At 32.9% G+C, this 10,755-nt stretch overlaps 1 long non-coding RNA gene across 1 annotated transcript; it reads right to left on the reverse strand.

Moving 5' to 3' along the window:
* Positions 1 to 205: 205 nt before the first annotated feature.
* LOC132759486 (uncharacterized) lies at positions 206 to 4,658 on the reverse strand. The gene is made up of 4 exons (XR_009629722.1): positions 4,087 to 4,658; positions 2,916 to 3,034; positions 852 to 1,931; positions 206 to 630 (listed from the first exon to the last, which is right to left on the reverse strand). It is a non-coding gene; the product is annotated as an uncharacterized LOC132759486 (long non-coding RNA).
* Positions 4,659 to 10,755: the final 6,097 nt, after the last annotated feature.

Raw genomic sequence — 10,755 nt, forward strand, 5'->3', positions numbered from 1 at the left:
GCATATAACTAAACGGGAATTTGTAGCCATTTTAACAACGTTCAAAGTAAATACATTTTAGACACATTTTACCATTTACTAAAATTCTGCTTTAACCTGCCAACTGGGGAAATAGGATTATCTTTACCCTTTGACCCCAATACGTTTTCTCAATTATTTACTTGAGCACCCATACATGAATCATTTTACTTACTTCCATCCTTCCCAAACATGCCATATCTACATGCTCGTCTGTGCCTAAGACTGACTGTAAAGTCTCTAAAATATCAAAATTATAAGTACTTAACTTATTGTTCTGATAAGAACTGTTCTGTGCACATTCGTTTTTCCAGTGACCGGCTTTGCCACACAAGAAACACATACCTGGCCTTTGTCTTGTGCCCTGTTGAGTCTGTGATGACGATCCTGGAGTCTCCGGACGTCTTTACGGCCAGCTGCTTTTTCTCGCCTTTTTTGTTTTGTCTGCTTTAGCCTTCCTGCTAGCACGTGCCTCAGCCTTGAAAATCCGCCTCTCATCATCGCTGTCACTCGCGATAGGGTTGGTTTCGTATTCGTTCACCGTTTTCCAGCCCAAATCTGAAGTGTCAGCAAGCAACACCAGTTTTTGCCGCCTTTTCAATAACTCCCATGCTGAAATATTTACACACATGTGTCAAAAAACTAACAATAAAATAATCCTGCCTACCAATATAAAACACGGGCGAAACATGAACCGGTAGACTCCCGACAAATAAGGCGTTATCTGTATAGACTAAATGACTATCTTTGAAATATACCTGTTTTGACCTCTAACGGGAAACACTGAATGCACGTGACATTTTTCGTTTGTTATCAAAATATTTTCAATTTACCTTGAATAATAGAATCTTTAGCAGACGATAAATCCTGTGTTTCTACGGCTGCTTGAGCGACTGCTACTTTGTCAATAACCTTTGCATTAAGTTTAAATTGCTATTCGTTACTTTTACGTTTAAATTTTGGCACGTTCAAAATTGAAATAGCAGAAGAAGGTTTGTCACTTATCTTCCAAAGCATGTTACTTATGCTTCCCAGAAGCTCCTCGTTGTTTGCTTTTACAACCTCTTTAACTTTCTCCTCAATAAACCCCGACATCTCCGCTCTATTCATGGCTGCTCAAAATTGTCCTTCACAATCGAAACCGAGCGTAGAACTGATTTCCGCCTAAAACCACATGACCAATCACTGATCACGTGTTATACGCATCAGTGATCCGCGCACTAGTTTATGTGCGACATAACGTTGAGACATACGTTCTTCGGCTATACTACGTAACGCGCAGAACTTAAAATAGCTGCCAGTTTTGTTATAAGTCTGACTGATTACTCATAGCCGTCATAATCACTGCAATGAGCCAGATTGACAATTTATAGTTGCCGCTAGAACAGTTAAAAACCAGTCTGAGTATTAAAATTGGCACGTGTTCTGTTATTCCCTGCGGGCCGGAGCCCGCAGGGTATTAGTACGCGTTTAATTTTTGAGGCATGGAGGAGCACGTGACCTGTTTTCGGTACATGGAGGAGCATGTGATTTGTAAACCGTACATGATTGGTTAATTGACCTATTCAAAAACCTAGCTAAATACCGTTTCCCGGTACGTTACGGATTTACCACTAGGGAATCATTGTATATGGTGACGGCCTGGTAAATTTTCGTGTTCTTTGTTCTATAGTAAATCAGTCACATTTGAGGCTTAATTCTGGATTCCACTGTTCTTGATGAATTATATACTGTCTTCAACTTTAAACATCAGCACTATTTAAGTCAAATGAGGCCCAAAATATAATAGGTTAGCCATCTACTTTTTTCAGAAATCTTCACTCTGTATTAACACAGTATAAATTCACCACTTTGAAAACTCCTGACTGCTGGTGGGTGGTACATCTTTAATCCTTCCGCCAACAAATGAGTTCCTGGAGAATACACAAAAAACAACTTTTAAAAACATCATATAACACACAAAAACTACACACATGCAATAAATACACTTTAATTATGACCAATCTAACTAGGGATGACTTAAATTGGGCCACTTCAAAATTTTAAAGAACTACTTTCTAGACTACAACGGGTTGGGTCTAATTCCGTACCGGGTTGAGACCTAAATGAATCCAAAATTTAAGTTAAGCCAAACTTTATACTCATTTCCTAGTAATTTAGTGTTATACAAGTACATTCATATAGGTTTGACATGTCTCTAACAAATTACATTAATGCAGTACAATTTCTTAAATATAAAAATTCATGCGAAAAATCAGCCTCGGCCAATAGAATTTTACACAAAAATTTATATCACAAATTCTGTCATATCTCTTGATTTTGCCAATGGAGTTTCTTCAAATAAAGTTTGATGTAACCGGCTAATGTCATTTAGTTATTTTTATGAAAGAATAAGCCCCTATTGCTTTAAAATTGTAATGTTAACTCCATTTTATTTTAATGAGAGCATGAAATTTTGGGTTAAAATACAAGTAATCACAATTAAATGTGCTTTTTTCATAACTTTTTCCTTCAACATTGCAATAAAACTTACTGATTATGATTTTTACCTATATACCATGGTAAATAAAGTACAGTACCAAGATATATACCCTATATTGTTTGCTTAAGATATTAATAAAGACAAACAGAGGTAATCTTAAGTTTAGCAAAGAGGTTACTATATCGCCATGGGCTATGTCTTCTGACAAAGTAAGATTAGCCAACTCTCACACAAATAAAGCTAAAAAATGATGGCACATACTGTCTCCCACTTTAAATCATTGAGAAGTGTTAAAGTAGTCAAAATTAGAGAAATTTTCTCCTGATATACATCAAAATATCTACCAAATATTGCCCGAGCATTGGGAGTCGTTGCCGTCAATAGCTGAAGTTTCAAACTAGACATAAGTTATTACCTTCTCAACTTGTCCTGACAAATCTGTTGCCAAACTGAGCTGAAAGAGTTCTTCCATAGATCTTAACCAGTATAAGGTAAGGTCCTGTACTCAAACCCCGGCTTTGGTAACTGCATGGTCTGAAAAAATATGCAACACTAGTACATGTTGAAGGAAATTATAAGAGGCATTTATGCTGTTATTCTGATATCCAAAAAAGAAAGAAAATAATTTCTTAATTAATCAATGGCTTGATTTGCTAATTCACACAGGAAGGCTTAAATATTGTGTGCTTGAAAATGCATGCCTGCATGGAAATAACAGTTTAGACATTATAAACCTAACCTAATTTAACTGCTGTAGCAGCTGCTACAACAACAACAACAACAATCACATCAACTGTGTTATTCTAAATGAGCCAATTATCCATAAACTCACTGTTTTATGACTAGAAAATCTTTTGTGTGTATGTATTAGCAAATACATTCTGCAGCACAGCAAAACATCAAGTTTCACTACACTGAAAATGCCTATATTTCCAACATGTAAATCACATTTGTCCTAGCTGTTCAATTGTCAGTTCTGCTTCATTGAAATACAAGACAATAGTGAATATTTACAATCTGATTACTACAGCATCAATACTTTGCTGAAACATCAGTGCATATAATGCGTGGTCCATATGAGCAATAGGTTACTATGGTGCTTGTTCGAATACCATGGCCGGTGCTTCTTGGGCCCCTAAGACCTCTAAAATGAGCTTGCCAATCACTTTTTTTGCCAAACAGTAACCAGCCTGAAAACATGCACTCCCCAATTTCTTGCAATGCATGGTTTATCCATAATTTAAGATGCATTTCTCTAAAAATTATCATTTTCCATATGAATGTTATAAAAATAAGCTATAGATCTAGTAAACTGCTAAATACAGGGTGCAAAAATAAAATTTATCAATTTATTAACTGCTTTAAACAAAATTTAAATTTCATTTTTTTAATTTTAAATGTATTTTTACAGTTTTAATTCAATAAAATGTGGTTAATCGTTCATGCAAAAGGTCTGTTCCCTTCTTCTGCACCTACTGACACAGTAGCAGACATCTACATTTGAAGGGGAGATAACAATAACAACATCTGTCCCAATTTAAAATGTCAAAATTAAAAATTTGAAATAAAATTTAAAATTCTCAAACCTGTCAGTTATCCTTTATTTTCCTGATTTCTATGCATAAACACAACACTGATGCAAAGTTTCATCCATATCCATCAACCAGTTCCCATTTTTCAAATTTCTCCTCTTGGTGACGGCCTGGTGAATTTTCGTGTTCTTTGTTCTATAGTAAATCAGTCACATTTGAGGCTTAATTCTGGATTCCACTGTTCTTGATGAATTATATACTGTCTTCAACTTTAAACATCAGCACTATTTAAGTCAAATGAGGCCCAAAATATAATAGGTTAGCCATCTACTTTTTTCAGAAATCTTCACTCTGTATTAACACAGTTTAAATTCACCACTTTGAAAACTCCTGACTGCTGGTGGGTGGTACATCTTTAATCCTTCCGCCAACAAATGAGTTCCTGGAGAATACACAAAAAACAACTTTTAAACACATCATATAACACACAAAAACTACACACATGCAATAAATACACTTTAATTATGACCAATCTAACTAGGGATGACTTAAATTGGGCCACTTCAAAATTTTAAAGAACTACTTTCTAGACTACAACGGGTTGGGTCTAATTCCGTACCGGGTTGAGACCATATACACACACCGGTCTCTCAAATGACCGGTGTACACAATGCTAGGGAATTAGTCCGAATTACACCTAATTAAGAACATAACACTACTACGTGATATTTCTAATATCTATTATAATTTTACCGTTTAAGGTGGAAAAACTTGCATGATGTGTTTGAAAATTATCAATGTTTCTTTAATATCTATCTGAAATTTTACAAACAATAAATTGTTTATAGTGAAAATCCACAGAATTGTGGCATCTGCCATAATGGATATTTTCTGCGAAAACTTGTGTGTTTACTTTATTTCATTTTATCATATTATTTTTTTGCACGGAATTATTCATACAATGGTATTGTTTTATTTTCGACCAAGAATTGGTCGATTATTGTCAACTATATTCCTGATACAAACGTTATTTTTTTTTCTATTTTTCCCCAAACAATGTTGAAAATAGTTAAATGAAATATCTTTAAATCATTATAAATGTTCCCCGCAGGAAATCATTTTACTTGTAACAATATTACTTTATAATTTATAACCGACTCAACAATATCATGTAAGTCAAGCTACAGTCATTGTTTTATATAGGATGTACAATACTTTTAAACAGTAAACAAATAAGTAAATGTATATAATTTCCTCAAATAGTTTACTGGCATCTGTTTCTCTATCAAACAGATTTTGTTAAGGACTCCCGTTGTTAAATGAGGCCTGCTACAAAGATTTTAACTGGATTTTAAACTATAAATCAAGTTTCTGTTTTCAAATTTATTATCCAATGGTGTTTTTATAAATACAAAAAATAGACATCTGCTGCATGAAGTTCTTTTAATTTTTTATTTGAAAGAAATAATTGAAAGACTAAATGTAAAAAATACATTAAAAAGCTTTTTAAACACCTGTACTATATTATATTTGTCGGTGCACCAAGAAGACATTTGCATAATCAGTTTTTAATTGACTTCGGAAATGATTGATTTAATAAACATACTCGACTAACTGATAAGTACATAAATTAAAATTCATCACACAGAGAAGTATGATCATCATGGTGCACTGTTTCAATGCTTATGTAATTTTTTTACTAAATACATTTCGCAATTTGACTGTCTAAGATTTTGGCAAAGATTGTCAGCAAAGTAATTAGAATGTTTATTGTTATAGCTTATAGCTATCTTAAGCTTATTTAAGACTAAAGGCTTTCAAACAACAAATTTTAGCTGATTGTAAAAAGGTAGACCAACCTTTACCCTATGCTCAATAATAGCAATCACAAACAAGAATGCCATTATGACCAAAATTGTTCACATGAGTTTTGTTGCTAGAAAACGTTTTAACTCAATTAATGTAGTAGTGGGTGATCGATTCACATAATAGCAATGCCAGATTTAACAATTCAATGTAGATACATCTATGAAAACTAAGTGACTAAGTGACACCAGGGCAGAGCAATATTTTACCATAGGGCCATGATTTTTATCACTTTTGTAGGTGCCGACCAGGCATTGCTACATGCAAAATCTAAGTTCTTTGCCATGTGGTTTCGCGCAAGAAATTTAAATGTGTTTTCCTATATAAGTATTTGTAAAATAAGGTAATGTACCACAAGGGCGGGACGCCATTTTTATTCTAGGGATTTAATTTATACAACTTTCAGTGGAGCATAATTTTATGGTACATATCAAATATTTAGGTTCTGGACGACAGCGTACTGTCGGAAGAAAAAAATTACTAAAGTATATTTTCTTTTTATTTTCTATTTACTTTTAAACTTACAAAGAACAAATAATAATAAATATGACACATGTTTAATTACCATTATTTATACTTGGCATAAAATTTCTGTCACGACTGGTCATTAAATGACATACAGATAAAAGAATTTGAACTTTTTTTATAAAATAAAATATATGTAAAACATTTATATTGTAAAATAGCTTTTGCTTCGACACCTATAATTATATGTTTGATTTTCGCCAAAAGGGTCTCGAAGAATTAAGAGACCTTCCGCCAAAAGCGGGCTACATAACCAAATTATTGACCCAGTCATGTCGATTGAAATGGAAATACTAGTGTGTTTATTCTTGAAAACAGGAAAAGCATGGCCAGCAATTTGTAAAATCAAATCAAATCAGAATTAAAATACTGAATCTACAAGGACGTCAAATTAGATCTATATTTATAGTTCACTACGCCTCCTTTTTGTCGATCCATTTATTCATTTCATGTGACTTAGTACCCAAAAGGACGATGATATTTTACTTCAACAACCTGCGGGTGTTAGAACATAGACTGGTCATGGTGGACGAATTAAATTTCAATATAATAGGAGGAGATGATGAATTCTTTCAGGATTAACTCTCAGAGGAAGAAAATAATATTTCATTGACACTGTTACTGATGGTGAACATGCAACAGCTTCTGAATGATGAAAAATGTACAGTTTCAAATATTTTTTCGAGCTAAGCTGTGCTGGTCATTTTGTAGCCCAACATATTGTGGGCCAGAGCTTTTGTTATATACGACGATCGCCCTTCATTATATCATTTCTTCCACGATACATGATTCTAGCAATTGTAAGTCAACATCTTTTTCAAAAAACATCAAACAACAAACAAAATGTCACGTCAACAACTCAAACTTCCTATTACTCGTATGTTGCAAATAAACCATCTCATTCAAAATATGTCATTCCTGTACTAAAAAAAAATATAACTAAAACCTACAACAACATTTTACAAAAAAACAAAAACGTACAAAAAATATTAACCACATAACACTATATAAATAACACATGGGTCTGTGGGTAACAGTAAAAATATCATCCCGAGGAAAATACTGTTTTTTACGAGGGATGATATTTTTACTGTTACACACAAACCCATGTGTTATTTAATTTATTACCCCGAACAAATACTGTGATGATCTGAAATTGTAAACTAAATCTTACTGTAACAAAAATAAACCAAGAGTAGCAATAACTAAACTGTCCTTACCTTGCAAGTTTTAAGTGTACTGTAGGCCTACTTGAAAAGCTGTTTTTCTTTTATTCTTTAAGCAAGTGATGCTATCTATCAGTCATAAACATACAATAAGCTGTGTTTTATTTAGAAAACAAAACACTAACCCATTTATAAGGTTATGATCTGTGAAATCTGATCCTTCCGTATCGCATGGTTTTTGACAAAGTGCATTTACAAAATAACGGTGATATCCTACAGATGTCTGTCCACCAACTCTATCTGTAACGTTTCACTGGTTAAAATTGTTAAATTATCCTTTGTTGTACGCTTTAATCGTCTGCATGTTCCAGTTTGACACATAATTATTCACATTGCAATTACTTCCGTTGAAAACAGATGTTTACTTTTTGACTATTCAACAAAAAGATATTTTATACGCGAAAAGAACTCTACAGTAGGGTGCAAAGAACTAAATTTTATGAAAGTCATAGTTACTTAGGTGATGCCCTAGGCCTTATCGTCGAAAATAAGAATGAATCGAGAGAAAAATTGGCGGCCATTTTATTTCATTTTATTTAGAAAATAGACAGATTTTATAGTGTTAAAAAATACTGTTACCTATGTTACAGTACAAAATTCTTAGTCACGTGGTACACTTGCATTAACAGTAAGAATAACTCCCAGAGGCCTATGGGAAATTGACATTACGAAAAAAGTGAGGGGTAATAAATGATTATTCACATCGCAATTACTTCGGATGAAAATGGATGTTTACTTTTTGACTATTCAACAAAAAGATATTTTATACGCGATGATAAGCACTCCACGGTGCAAACAACTAAATTTTATGGGTGTCATACTTTCTCTAGTGATGCACTCTCGTGATGAACTTCGAAAAAACGAATGAATCGAGAAAATTGGCAGCCATTTTAATTTATTTCATTTAGAAAATAGACCACGTGACTAGATTTTATACTGTTAAAAAGTGTTACCATTTAACAGTACAAATTTTAGTCACGTGGTTCACTTGCATTAACAGTAAGAATAACTCCCAGAGGCCTATGGGAAATTAAAATTAAGAAAAAAGTGACTGGTAATAACACTAGCTGCCAGTTTTGTTATAAGTCTGACCGATTACTCATAGCCGTCATAATTATAGTTGCCGCTAGAAGTGTTAAAAATTATAAATTACAAGAAATATCATAAAAAAAACCCTCTACCTTCGGCTACTTAAGAACACAAATAAGATTTAAGTATTTTCCATGTTTCTTCAGAGCAGCTTGATAATAGTTTTTTTCGTGTTTGTTCAGGGCAGCTTCAGAGCCTCAGATACTGGATCAAAAAGGATTTTGCAGACGCGTAAGTTCCTGATTTTCTGTAACGAAATGTAAAAAGAAAGACTTGATTTCTGCGAATTTATTTGTTGTCATAATACGGAAGCACTTAGAATGTAATACATGTATAATATTTCAAAGTTAATTGTAAAACTTACACTGAATTATTATATTAATCTAAATTGATTTTAAATTTAATAAAGAAACAGAGAACTTAAAGTTATTTATATATCGGCATTCTAATGAAATATTATATTTCGAAAATAAAATACTTAAAAAGTAAGCCAACTTTTGACATTTTTAACAAATCTTTTTGCTATTAAATGTTATTAAAAGATAAATCTTGCAGTGCAAATATGGGTGTGTATGTTGAATTAGGGCGCTATCCGCTTTACATTAACAGATATGTACGCATTATTAAATTCTGATGTAAAATTGTATCGTCTACAAACATATTATTTAACAGATTATATGATTTGTGTAAATGTAATGTTATCAAAATTAACTGGGCATATCAAGTTATTTGGACTGCTATTGTTTTTCATGTTTGGAACAACCCATCCTGTGTTGATCTAGGTAAATTTCATCCACTTTTTAAAGCTCGGCTAACTGATACTTTTAAGCAAAACTGGCTCCATCAATTGTAAGAATGTTGAACATTATTTATGTATAAGCAGAATCTAGATTAGAACCATATTAAGATTTATTGCCATTCAAGTTTCGAAATGCTTCGAAAATGCTTTATCAAAAATTAAGATTATCTTCACATAAACTGGCTATTGAAATTGGACGCTATTCTAGAAACAGAGTGGAACGAAATGAGCGTTATTGTATTTTTTGTCAAAACAGAGATATACCATTTCGTTATATCATCATGTCCGTTGTATAAACATATTAGAAAACAATATATCAAAGCCTAATTTTATAAAAGACCAAATGTTATAAAATGAAAATCAAGCTACATTAAGAAATCTTTCCAAATTTATTTACAATGCTTTTATACTTAGGAAGTCTTTGCTTTGTTAACTTTGTGCCAATTTAATGGAAGGTATTTACTTCACTTTGATTTTGCTTATGATATTGATTCATATATATGTAAACATCTTATTCATACTCCACAAACAACATGTTGACAATGTAAATTGTGTTCACTGTTTGTTAAATCACATGATAAAATTATGATATATATGTATATGCAAATGTATGACAAAACAACTGTACTGTTTACGTCAATAAAATTATCCATCTATCATTGATTTTTGTAAACTACAGTTTACATGCAGTGAAATCGGGCATGTGTTTTAATTTAGTGTAAATACATACGGTATTTAAATAATAATCTTACACTGGCTGCCGGTACAGACCGGAATGTCTAGCTCGAGGGTAACTGTTTACGGTTAAGCAGTTACCCGAGAGCTAGATATTCCGACACCGGTATGTACCGACAGCCGGTGTTTGATTAATAATCAATTATTTTCAGATACTCTGAACACTGATGGCGAATTTAGCTTCTCTTGACGTAAGCCTTCATAATGCATGAAACGTCTAAATAGAATTACACACGATTTTACTTGGTTAACTCCTTATACTTTCTTAAATAGTTTCAGGTCACCTGTTTTAGATATGGTACTTGTTTGCTTGTTTGATTGGGTTTTATGTCACAACGACACAGTATAGGTCATATGGCGACGTTCCAGCTTTACGGGTAGAGGAAGACTTCAGATGCCCTTATGTGTATTTATTTCGGGCACGAACGGGCACCTAAATAGAACCACCGAAATTAATACCCTAAGAGCGTTTATCTTTATAAA

This window comes from Ruditapes philippinarum, unplaced genomic scaffold, assembly GCF_026571515.1.
Source record: "Ruditapes philippinarum isolate M1 unplaced genomic scaffold, ASM2657151v2 ctg9762_1_1_1_1, whole genome shotgun sequence".
Lineage (NCBI taxonomy): Eukaryota > Metazoa > Mollusca > Bivalvia > Venerida > Veneridae > Ruditapes > Ruditapes philippinarum.